Consider the following 13,599-nt stretch of genomic DNA (forward strand, 5'->3'; position numbering starts at 1 on the left):
ATTATGGGAGTTCCAAACGTAGTTAAAAAAAAAGATTATTATGAGTAATGGTTTTTCATACATTACACTATTCTAAAATCAAATATTCTTTACATCGTGGCTTTACATTTTACCTATTAAACCCAACGGCCCTCGTCCCTCCACCGATAGGCAATAACCATGCTTTGTAAATTAAAGTTGGTGGCTGAACATGAGCATCTAAGGTGCTGTTTGTTTTTTAAGACAAAAACTGTCTGCAATCTGATTTCATGTCTGCAACTGAAGATGTGGTCTGAAGGTCTGCAATCTGAAAATATATAATGTTTGTTTTATAAACTGGGTATCGTCTGCATAAGTTGAAAATTAGTTACCTATCATACATATCACAATAGATAGAAGTCATTTAACGTCTGTAGACTAGTAAAATAGTTGGTGGTGGGCGGTGGACGGTGGTGGTGGCGGACAGTGGTGGTGATGGACGGTGATGGTGGCGGATGGTAGGTAGTGGTGGTGGGTGTGCTAGCGAACGGTGGGTGGTGGTGGTGATGGACGGTGATGGTGGTGGGTGGTCGACGGTGTTGGTGGCGGATGGTAGGTGGTGGTGGTGGGTGGTGGTGGCGGACGGTGGTTGGTGGTAGTGGACGACGGTTGTGGACGACGTGTGGGTGATGGTGGTGATGGATGGTGGTGGCGGACGGTGGGTGGGGGTAGTGGACAATGATTGTGGCCGACGGGTGGGTGGTGGTGGTGATGGAAGGTGGTGGTGGGTGGTGGATGGTGGTGGTGGTGATGGGTGGTGGTAGTGGACGGTGGGTGGTGGCGGTGATGGACAGTGGTGGTGGTGGTGGCGGACGGTGGTGGTGGGGTGGTGGATGGTAGGTGGTGGTGGTGGGTGGTGGCGGACGATGGGTGGGGGTAGTGGACAATGATTGTGGGCGACGGGTGGGTGGTGGTGGTGATGGAAGGTGGTGGTGGGTGGTGGATGGTGGTGGTGGTGATGGGTGGTGGTAGTGGACGGTGGGTGGTGGCGGTGATGGACAGTGGTGGTGGTGGTGGTGGTGGTGGTGGACGGCGATGATGGGTGGTGGTGGTGGCGGACGGTGGGTGGTGGTGGTGGCGGCGCATGATGGGTGGTGGTGTTGGACATCGGGTGTTGGTAGAATGTTAAGAAGTGTGAAGAAGTTAAACAATAACTTCTTTTTTAAGACCATAAAAGCAGTTTGCAGATCTTATTTTAAAAAAAAACAAACAGTCTTCAGAAGCTTATGTCTACGCTCCCGCATACATAAGCCTCCTGCAGATGTTTTAAGTAAAAACAAACATCACCTAAGTCGTAGAGTCACATTATAAACTCTTTTAAATAATGTTAAATTTCAAAAGAAGAAAACAATAAAAAGAAGTATGTTTTCTTTCTAAAAATTATTAGCAACTGTATTTATATCAATATATCATACGGTTCAAATGTTCGTATTTTCTATTAAATATCACATTTTCCTCCTTCAAACTTATGTTTTTTCTTTTTGAATCACAAGAATTTAAAAAGCCCAACTCGTATTGAGTTGATACTTTCAACAAAAATTTGTAGGAATTTTACCGTAATATATATTGTTGAATAAAGTTGTATGCTTAAGAGCATCACCACCCATAAACAAATTCAAACGTTAACCTTATCGTCACATAATATTTTAAACTTTTCACTAAAAAACCCCACTTTTCCTCCACGCATAAATCAATTTAAACCCTATTAAAATATAAGCAAATCCCCCTATATAATAAAACAAGAACATTTAGCCACTTGTCACCTTCTCATGTAATTTACTGATGTGTCAAAATTTGAGGTCCTTTGCTGATGTGTCAAAATTGGAAGCAATCTGGTTTAGCCTCCCCTTTCACAAGCCTTCCTCCGTAAGCTTTAGGAAGAATCTTATCTTCCTCTCAAAATTGCCTTTTGATATAATAATAAAATTCAAATTTTGAATCCCAGATTCTCTCTCTCTCTTTTGAGGAAAACATATTCCAAACGATTGGCATATAATAATACTATTGGTATTAAAATCGAAATCAATGCTATTCAGATTCAATGATATTCTGCTTCTCTAATGTCAAATTCGGTAGGTGAAGAGGTAGGTCCCAGCAGAGCCCAGTTGGACCCGTAAGACTCACCTTGAAGAGGGACGTCTGCGCAGTTGGACCCGCCAAGACTCACCTTAAAGAGGGACGTCTGCGCAAAGACCAACTGGATCCGCATGACCCACCATGCTCAGAGAGATGACGTCCTTACGCGCAGTACGCAACTTGTTCCCGCAGGAAAAGCCTCCCAATGGTGACGTACTCCGCCTGTTCCCGCAGCTGCGGATAATAGCCATCAGGAAGGCTACCCGCACCTAACAGCAAGGCTGCACGCACAAGGCACTAACTCTCAAATAATTCAGTAATATCACCTGAAGAAGGAATGAGCAAGCCGGGAATACTCCCGCCCCAAAGCCGGGAATTCTCCCGCCCAAATGAGCCAGTCCGTACGCTTCTGGAGGATCTTTTTGTACTATACCCTGCCAAGGTATGGACAAAAGATCTGACCAAAGCAGCGACAGCTCACTGACAACAGTACGACGAGCAGCACGCTCTAGTACTTAAGGTCACTATCAGCCGCTGCCTACTCACCAACCCTTGTCGTGGCACGTACATAGCCTGCAGTTGGTGGAAAAGGAATAGTACACAGCCGGCCATGTCACTATCAGCCGCTGCCTACCCACCAACCACCAGCACGGCACGTGCGTAGCCCACAGTTGGTAGAAAAGGAATATTATACAGCTGGCTGTACCTGCTTGGACACCTACCTTCGGCTATAAATACTCCAACACCTTGGAACGGTATCATTATCTTATCTCATACCATCATATCTGCTCTAGTCATTTCTCTTAATATACACTTATATTCAGAGCAATCTAGTCTGATTCTCACGCCGGAGGGTGGTCACAAGGAGGCACCCCCTTCTCAGTGACGAGCTCATGGTGTCTGCTTTGCAGGTCATCAGAAGAATAACCATCTTGCCGGACCTAACCCTCGTGGGAAACATCTATTTAACCCCCAGATTATCCGTAATCTGCCCGGGATCACTTATGGTTTCTTCGGTAGGTAATCTTTATTTTGTTAATTTTGGGATTTCGATTTCGAATTTAGGGTTTTCTATTGCGTTTCATACTAACTGGTTCTTGCAGCTGATTGATTTCTCTAATTCTGTTTTTCGCTTCTTTTTTGCATAATTGTTTGTAGCTTGGTTTCACCGCATTGTATGAACCAACAACAAGAAGAAGAGCCTTGCTGATTGACTCGCTAATTTAGGTAATTTTATGTGTAGAAGGCTAATATTCTAATTAGAGCTACCAAAGAAAGAAATACAATGATTGTCAAACATGGATATTACTGTCTCAAATTTGAAAATGGGTTTTATCATGGTTCGATTATTATGATTATGTTTATGATTATGATTATTGTTATTATTATTATTATTATTTACCAGTTATGTTTGCTTTTGGAATTTGATTGTTGTTTTGTTTTATGGTATTAGGGGTATTACATAGAGCTTATGAAGGTAACAAATTTAGGTGTTCATTGCACAAAAGAGGTTTCTTTCAAATTAAAAAAAAATCTGATGTGGCGAAAATGATGATTTTGATGAACTGGTAGATTCAAGACTGAGAAGATATAGGCTGCCAACCTCAGGTTAGTGCAGTTAGGGTTTATATGTTCTTATCATTTATAAAGTTGAACACGCCATAATGTATATACTTAATTGCAATGGAGGTAGTTATTTACATCAAGTAAAATCTAAATCTGGTGACTAATCGCTAGGCTTGGCTTCTAAACAAACCGAGCCGAACCGAACGAACACAAACAAAGTATGTTCATGTTCATATCGTTTAACTTTAACTGAACTAACTGAACAAACGTTTGAAACGAACAATACAATATAAAGAGGGGATTTTTTGTTTGTTTTCATTCATTAAGAGCATAAACGAACTGTTCATGAACTTAAACGAGCTGCACAAATAAACATTGACGACAAACATAATTTGAACGAACAACAATTGAAAGTAAACATGTACATAAATGATAAAACTGTTGAGCCTATACCACTATAATAAAACTCAATATTTGTATATAGATCAAATGAACAATGGAAAAATCACAATATTTTTAACACAATTACTTATCTAAATTTCACTATGAGTTATGGTAATTTTGCAGGTAGGATCCATGGCAGCAATATGCCTTTGACTTATTGTTGGTCAACCTAAACATTATTGATGATATTGCTACGAGAGTGATTTAAAATTATCTTCCAATTGACCTCAAGGATGACACATTGGTAAGTCATTGCATTATGAATTGCTGTTTGATTAATTAACGGTATTTTAATTCTAATGTTGTATACAATCTATAGGGACTTAAATTCATGAATGTTCTTTTGGATGGGTACCCGAACGCAAAGCTTTTTGATTTTGGATATGTTAGAAAGGTCCTCCATATGGACAGTTTAATGTGCCAACATTGATATTACTTCTAATTCCTTTTTATTTGTTTGGTGGTAGTGTGGTACTGTTTTATGCTTGTGTTGCCAACTAAAAGAAGTTGTATACCATGTCATCCTAATGTGTTTGGGTTCTTTTTTTTTGGTCTTTTTCAAATCTAACATTGTTAATGGTGGGAAAGTTTGTTTATGTAATTGTTTACTAGGTTCATAGAATAATCATAGCTTGCATTTCCATCCATACATACAAACACGTTATAAATAAGGTTATTTATTTATTACTTTTTTTATCTTTAAAAAAGCATACCTACATGAAAAGGTTTTCATAAGTTAGATCACCGTGCATTAAATTACCAAATTGCCTTATGTCTTTCATGACTCATTAGTGTTAAATTATCAAATTCAAAAGTAGCTCGTCACCAAAGTTTACCACTGATCATAATAAGCATGTCTGTGTATGCACAATTGCGCACACATATATGCTATATTTAGTGTCACCTGGGCATAGGGAGTTATTCAAGATGAACTACATGGGCAACTTACAATTCCTAATATGGTTGCACGGGCCAAAAAGTATGTAAATTTATGTCAAATTTCAAGTTCAAAGAAAATTGATAGGAATCGATAAAATTTTCTTATTTATTATGTTTATCTTTCATTGGAAAACCCGAAGGATCATTGCTATGCTAATTTAAACAGACGGGTCAAAATATGTTACTAGCTATGTGCTATATCATGCTTTTTGCCGGTCAAATGGCTATCATACCCAGTTTTATGATTTAAGGTGGATATATTATATATTAGGGATGAGTTCGGTACCGTACCGGTACCGGTACCGAAATATTCAGTTCGGTACCGGTACGGTACCGGTATTGATGGTAAAAATTCAAGAAATACATGTACCGTACCGGTACCGTACTGATCCCGAAACTCAAAACTTTGGTACCGATTCGGTACCGGATGAGCATTTGGTATTTGGTACCGGTACCAAATACCAAATGCTCATCCCTATTATATATCATGATTGGGTGGCACATTTCGTCATGAAAAATTTAAAATAAAATGATCACCTTCAGGCATTTGACCTTTTTGTTTTTGTTTTCAACATTCGTAAGTTACATAAATGGGAAATTTATCATTTTCAGTGTGCCACAATTTCACTTACAGTTAAGTAGTTTTAGAGAATTGGCAGTAGTAATATTGTTTTGCAATCTAAATAAGTTACATTTTCTTGAGTTGGAATTAGAAATAATATTTATTTATGATTTAGGTTGCAAAGGAGGGTGGCCTAATGGTTTGTTTTGCAGCCTGTTTTGGCTGTAGACAATCATCTTGGTGATCTGCATTTAGTCAAAGCTAATTTAGTTCAGATCCAAACTCTGATTGATATCAAATTCAAGGGTCGAAATTATAATTACAGAAGCTACACAGTGGTTGTAAAAATCGCGCCTAGGCACCAAGTACTCAACGAGTAATCCCCGCATAGGCCGAGTTCTTAGAGAGCCATCCCCGAGTACTCTCCGACTAAGGCCGAATACTCACCGACTAACAATATGTGGATGGGAAGCAAATGGCAAACCTTTTGGTATTATGGCGGGGCTTTGCTTTTGTAACTGTTGTTTTGCTTAAACCTGATGTTTGTTTCTTTTGCTGTTTAAGATGCTATAATTTGTTTATGTTGGTTTGGGTGTTTTGTTCTTTTGTGATTGCCAATTAATGCATTGCCACTTTCGTTTCCTTTGTTACATTTTGTTTGTGTATTATTGGTTTAAAATTTAGATACATAATGGCATAGTAATATTTATAAAAGTTTGCTTATGAAGAACTTAAAGCTATCTTTGGTTTCTCTGATTGCTGAGACTCTAGGATTTCTGATGTAGTATTACAATACTAATCAAATTTCTTGAATGAACCAATATGGAAGGTTCCGCACACTATATATTAGTATGTAGAAATACAATTTTTGTTACTTTTTTACCTGTGACTCATTTCCATATTAATCCGAAATCACCCGCTAAAAATCGAACGGTGTCAAAACTTTTACCTTTTTTGTATCCATCTGTAAATTGTTGTTTTGAGGTAGGCTGTAATGTTCCATCTGTTCATGTATATTTTCTTAATGTGCAGTACATTGTGGTAACTCTTTGGAATGTGTATGTATGACCTGCTTTATATATTGCAGTTCAAAAGATTTGACTTTCTTCAAGTAATTCTTATAATAATACAAAATGCTTATATTCTGTAGCCACACGAAACACACTAAGTTGACATTTTAAGTTTTAGAAACTTTCTATTATTGTTATTAATATTTTGTCTTCTATATTTGCAGAAGGGGAGCTCAATGGCTTATATTTGTCACCAATATTCACTTCAAACACTGCTGAACTTTACAACGAACCTAAAAAAACGTTAAGGCCTCACATTACCAACATACAAACTCTTTTTTGGATCCATACAATAAGGCAGTGTAGGAACTATGGATTATGGAAGCATTTTGTTATAAAAAAATTAATATGATGAGCTTTTTTACCATTTTACCTTTGTGATTATGGCTTGACCTCACATTAAGATTTCAGGTATTGATAATTTGACATACAAAGAGGTTTTTCCAGTAGTATGTATGATTGCTGTACTCATATATAAAACATGATGATTAACTATTCTTTTATATATCCAAAATAGTACTGTAACGCTAACACAACCCCACGTTACATCAGACGGGAAAGAAAACTTTTATTTAATTACATTGTTTAAGTTTGCTTTTTATCATATTTATTAACACATGTTTTCGGATTAATGTTTACAACCCCGTGTGTCACACAGGCATATATGCTATGGCTAAGTATAAAATGAAAACTCACTTGAGTTGTGAAAACTCTAGAAACCTATTCTCAACCACATGTTTTTTAATTAATGTTTAAATCTTGTGGTCCACAATTAAAGTGAATAGAAAATGTAAATATAAATATAATTTTTTCTCTCTCCTGAAAACATATATAAAAATTAGCAAAAAAAATGTTAAAAAATAGCAAAACATTTTTTTTTGATGTTTCGATGTTTTGCATTAAATGTTACAACATATATTACATGTAACAAAAAAAAAAACCCAATGTTACATAGGGTTTTCGCGGGTTTTCACAACTCAAATGAGTTTTCATTTTAACCTTACCCTATAGGCCAGTATATATATATGATTTGTGTGTTGTGGTTGTGGTGGGGCCACTACAAACCCACCTCCCAAACGTTTGAGAATGCAAACCAAACGTAACACAAACGTTTGTCTCCACCCATAAACCAATTCAAACGCCATGCCATGTCAACAAAAACCAATGGGTGGAGATGCTCTAAGAGCAACCTTAATGGACCGCACGTTTTAAGATTGTTCTAATTAATAAAGTTATTAATAGTTTTTAACTATAAAAGCTACACAAGTTTTAATATGTTTTTTTTTCATAATTATTAAAATTAAAATACCTGAAAAGAAAAGACATCAACTTAACTATTATTTCTCATGGTTATCTTCTACTTAATTCTTTTTTATTTTTTTTTGAACAACTAATTTTTTTCCAAACTTTCACTCATCATATATGTAGAAAGACTAGAAACCACAACCATTTAGTTATACTTCATTTTAAATTTGATAAAAAGAAACACTACGTAGTAACCGAGTTTACAAATAGACAATATCAAATTTTGAGTTATTTTTATAGTAAAAGTTATTTTAATTGATTTTAATAAAACACTGAAGAAAGTTGTTTATTATTATTATTATTATTATTATTGAGTATCCTTTAAAGTAAGGGGGAAAACTGTTTATGCTTATTTCTTTTTCAATGTGTCAAAAGCGACTTCTAACTTTGTTATTTTCTTCTTATTTTTTCTTTTAATTCTAATGGCATTTTTTTTTTAATTTTAATCATTGTCATATTACACCCAAAACATCCTCTTTCCCAAACTCAGGTATTTAGTCATTGTTATTTTTATATTTAAGCTTAATATTAAATTGTTGACTAACTTAAGACCCAATTACAAATTTTGTCCTTTAAAAAAAGCCAAATTACGGTTCGTGTCCTTTCCTTGCAGGCGGTGTCCTTTAAACTTTTTTTTTCTACACGTTATGTCCTTTACGCTAACTGGGTTAGAAAAACTCAGTTAAATGCCCTCACGTGAGACGCATGTGAGGGCATTTTTGTCTTTTTGCCTACCCTTCTTCTTCTTCTTCTTCTTCTTCTGTATCTATTAACACACAGATCCGGTAACAATTACGGTATTCCCATGACCTCCACTCTTTATCCCCATCTCTTTCTCTCATCTCTCTCTCCTAGCCACCATGACCTCCACCTGCCACCGTTACTAACACCACCACCATCAGGGCAGCCACAAAACCGGTGTATACTAACATGGTTTTGGGCATCACGAGGTTGCTTGTTTGCGACGACAGTAGAGGGTACAAGCCTTCTCGTTTCCGGCGACCAAAAAGAAGCTCCCTTTGTAGCGATTGGTGGTGATTGAAGCATTAGACGATGATTAGAAGTCCAATCGGACTAGTGACCAAATGAATAAAGGGACGGTAAGTGTACCAAGACCTCGATTAGTGTTCCGCCGGAAACCCTTATTTTAGATCTTAACGGCGATGTGGTTGTTGTCCGTCGGAAACCCTAATTTCATACCTAATAAGCTATTTAGAACACTAATTTTAGATATTAAGTGCGATGGTGTTATTATGGTTGTTTGGTGGTATGGTGTGCAAGTGGCTGCTTCGATTATGTTGAATTGTTGTTGTAGGTTAATTAGGTTTTGTGGTTTTGTGGCTGCCCTGATGTTGGATCTGGAAGAGATGGGGATGAGAGAAAGAGAGATGAGAGAAAGAGATGGGGATAAAGAGTGGAATCTGGGTTTGTGTCTTCTCCGGAGATGGGTTTGTGTCTTCTCCGGCGAGTTTGACCGGAATCTGGGTTTATGGGTTCTCCGGCGGTGGCTGGTGGCGGAGCTATGGTGGCGGTGGTGATCCCTTGGCGAGTTTGACCGGAATCTGGTTTATTTAGAGGTGTTCATATCTGAAGAAGAAGAAGAAGAAGAAGAAGAAGGGTAGGCAAAAAGACAAAAATGCCCTCACATGCGTCTCACGTGAGGGCATTTAACTGAGTTTTTCTAACCCAGTTAGCGTAAAGGACATAACGTGTAGAAAAAAAAAGTTTAAAGGACACCGCCTGCAAGGAAACTTAGAAAAGGACACGAACCGGTTTTTGGCTTTTTTTAAAGGACAAAATTTGTAATTCTGTCCTAACTTAATGAAACTTTAATTATGGAGAAAATTATTTGGATTATAATTCTCTCTGTTATTTTCATATTTTGTTGATTCTTAAGTCATGTAAATGATGTGTAAGTGTAATGCATGTATTAGTGGTAGGAGGCTTGGGTTTTTAGTGTAGACCCAAGTTCGATTCCCACTTGTGTCACTTTGAGTGAACATTAGTAATGAAGAATTTGAGTTAAGTCCTGCAAAGATTGTCAATTTGAACATCGAGCCCACCTGTGTTTTCGTCACACTGTGTTACGTCAGAGAATTCTGCTCTTATGATGGCACCACTATCAAGTGGCACTCGGCGGTAGGTTTCCCAGGGGAACACCCAAGTCAAACTCTGAAACCAGCGCGGGACTGATCAAGACAACATAGTCCGACCAGAATGGAGCAACGGGGCTCTCCAAATTTAAAGAGTGTGGTAACTTAAATACAGAAAAGTCATCGTTCTAAAAAAATTTAACATGTGAGGATAAAAATCATATTCTCAAGTCAACATAAAGAGTCTGCATTCATGTCTTCACCCATTGCGGCCCAAAGAGTTCCCAACTTGACCCAGATCTTATGTATGCACATAACCCAAAGTCATAATACACTTTATAGGCAAGATGACGAGATCAGCCCCGCCCGGCCCGACTAGCCAGCACAAACTGTTTTACACGTTGCTGATTTACTTGTCTAGTATGCTAGACTTATCTTGCATAAGTACGGGGTATTTGTTGTGCTTACAAAACCTAAGGGTTTTTTAGTTAGTTTTTTCATAGTTTAGTCTAATACAGATTGTTAATGATTAAGGATTAGAAGGTCTATAAATACGGTTATTTGTAAGCATCATTTAACACAACAATTAATAAACGATCAACTGATCAAGTTTGGACTATTATCAAATATCGTTTGTATTTCAAAATGTATAATCTAATCTGATTACACAATAGTCAAAGAATCAAGTCATGTGACAAATGCTATATAATATGATTTTTTTTTATTTTTTTATTTTTGGAAATAAACTTATGGTGATAAAACAATTATGATTGTCTATTCTATAACTAAGAGCATTCTCATCTCATTCCTCATCCTCATCTCTATAATTACACTAAAAAACACTACATTTTTCTCTCTTGTTTAATTAAATAATATTTTTTATACCATTATCATTACAGTTTTTTCTCTCCTCTACTCACAACCAATCCAACAAATATTAAAAATAAATAGGGGCAAACAATGTTCCCCAAATTTACAAAAAATCACTACATTTCTCTCTCCACCCTATAATTTACACTCACAATCACTCACAACCCCATCCCATAATTTACAAACTCCCCACATATAATTATAGGGAATGGGATGTGAATGCTCTAAGTGTAACATGAGAGATGATTTTTTTTATAAGATGAATAAGTGACCTTTTTTTATATATAATTTGTGTGTGGCAGCGGAAGACGGTTTCCGTACTGGTGGTCCGGCGAGCCACATGGTTATCATTTATGAAGTCTGTTTAGAGAAATACTTAACCTGATGGTATATCTAATGTTTATTACTTTATTGTGTGAGCTTTTGTGTAAAATGAGTTTGTACAACTTTAAAAATCAAAACCTAAATTTGTATAAGGCTGTGCTTTAATATATTTCACCAAAAAAGCCTCTTGAAAATCTTGTCAATATATGAGGGCTAACCATTCACATATAGTAAATTGATTTAGATAAGAGAATAATTTTACAATTATTATAAAAAAAAGTTAGTATTCAACCATACAAAACTAGACACCCAAAAATTTCCGAACCCATGAAAAGAATTTTCGATACGTCACTGTATGAACAAGCAAAAGCCCATATGTTCACATGTGAATACTGTGAACTGTTTGGTTTATAGAAGGTCAGGTGCACATTCTCCATCCTATTTATTGAGAAGTAATGTGTTTTTCACATCTAGCTCTCATTTTCTGATCGATCAACGACAATGGCGAAAAATATTATTATTTGCTTGGTATTCTTCTGCTTGTTTCTTACCAACTTTACGAACGGAGAGGACCCTCAGAAAACCTGTGATAAAATCAGTGGTAATATCTTCTTTATAAAGTCGTGTTTTCTTGACGATGATATTATTTTTGAGATTAATATTATTTTGTACCGAGACATCTTAGTTATTTTGGTTTTTGTTTCCATGTAGGTACCGGCAGTGGCGGATCTAGAAACTAATTGCAGGGTAGCGTAAAATTTTTTTTAACTGTGCATTAAGAAATTTTTTTTTACGATTTCGCATTTACGGGGCCTGATTACGCGTCTCACGTGTAGCGGAGCCCAATAACACGTTTTGCTCATGCATGTGTCTGGTTACGCGTTTGGCACGTCCCAAGCTCGGCTTCGTATTATAAGCGTACCGGCGCACGGTTAACACATTCGAAATAGCGGATCAAAATAAGTTGTTTATAGTGGGTGCATCAAAATAACTCAAACTTGTTTGCTTAATGATATTGTAAAACTATTCAAACTTATTAACTTACTAATACAATGATTTTATTGATATCCTTCGATCAGATCAAGCATATATTGTTAATGAGATATTGATAGACACAATATTTAATTAAATAAGAAAACAAAAGAGTCGAACATGTTTGAACTTAAAGTTGGAATATTTAAACTCGGTGATAAACCGATGTCATCGTTTTCTTTACTTTGACGTTTAAAAAGGTTGCAAATAAGAGATTGTTTACTCATCTTCAAAGTTTCCTAAACAAAATTTGAACCAAAAACCTAATATCAATTCCAATTTACATATAAAACTAAAAGCTAAATCCCTAATTAATTCAAATTTAAACATAACCCTAAATACCTAATCAAATCCAATTTAAACATAAACCCTAAATTCCAAATTAATTCCAATTTAAATATAACCCTAAATCCTTAAATACACTAAATCTTACCGGAAAGATGGAGAGGCCGGAGATGGAGTGGCTGGTGGCGGGCTGGCGGTAGGTGGCGGACTGGAGGTAGGTGGCTGAAGGTGGAGCCGTGGTGGCTGGTTACAGTGTCGTGAGGTTCAAAGGATGAGCAGAGTGATCTGCTTTTTTTTTTTAGTGTTCGGCACTTCATAACTCACATTGAAATATTCCACTTTCATACGTTTACCTCTGGAAGCGTGCCGATCTCGTAATACGTGCCAAGCTCTGAAGCTCTGACAGTCTAAGCTCTTGACGCGATATAGAGTAGAAGTATTGCTCGATCAGTCATGGGCATTTAACTCCAAATACCCGTGCGAGGTAGGGGTTCTGATTAAGTTATTATTTTATTATGGCTTCGACCATAGTCGGGAGTATAGCACAAACCTTTATCAGCGTTAAGTATAATATAACTTTTCATAAGCAAAAGTTAATTACAAATTATTGTTTCTTCATGATTAAGAAACGTAAGTATTTGTATGCAAAGGGTATAGTTAAAAAAGTATTTCTTAATGATTAAGAAATATACTATTCATTCACAAAAGTTATAGTTAAAGTAATGTTTCTTCCTGAAGAAGAAACCTGGCATGAAACTCATAAATAAACAAAATGACTAAAGGTCCAAATGTTTTATACAAACAAATGATTTGTCAAGATTAAAGCTATACAAAACAGACTACGGGTCTAAAGCTAGATCGTTGATCTAGATATTTATACAAATGCTATTCTCGTACTATAGGTTCGAGATATCAATCAATCAATCAGAAAGCAGAAATCAGAAAACAGGAATGAATAATAGAAACTGATTTACAGACAGGGGTCAGTAACAGAAACTTATCATAAACAAGAATC

This window comes from Bidens hawaiensis, unplaced genomic scaffold (genome assembly GCF_021521415.1).
Source record: "Bidens hawaiensis isolate Kalapana, Puna unplaced genomic scaffold, B.hawaiensis_p1.1 tig00021184_1, whole genome shotgun sequence".
NCBI lineage: Eukaryota > Viridiplantae > Streptophyta > Magnoliopsida > Asterales > Asteraceae > Bidens > Bidens hawaiensis.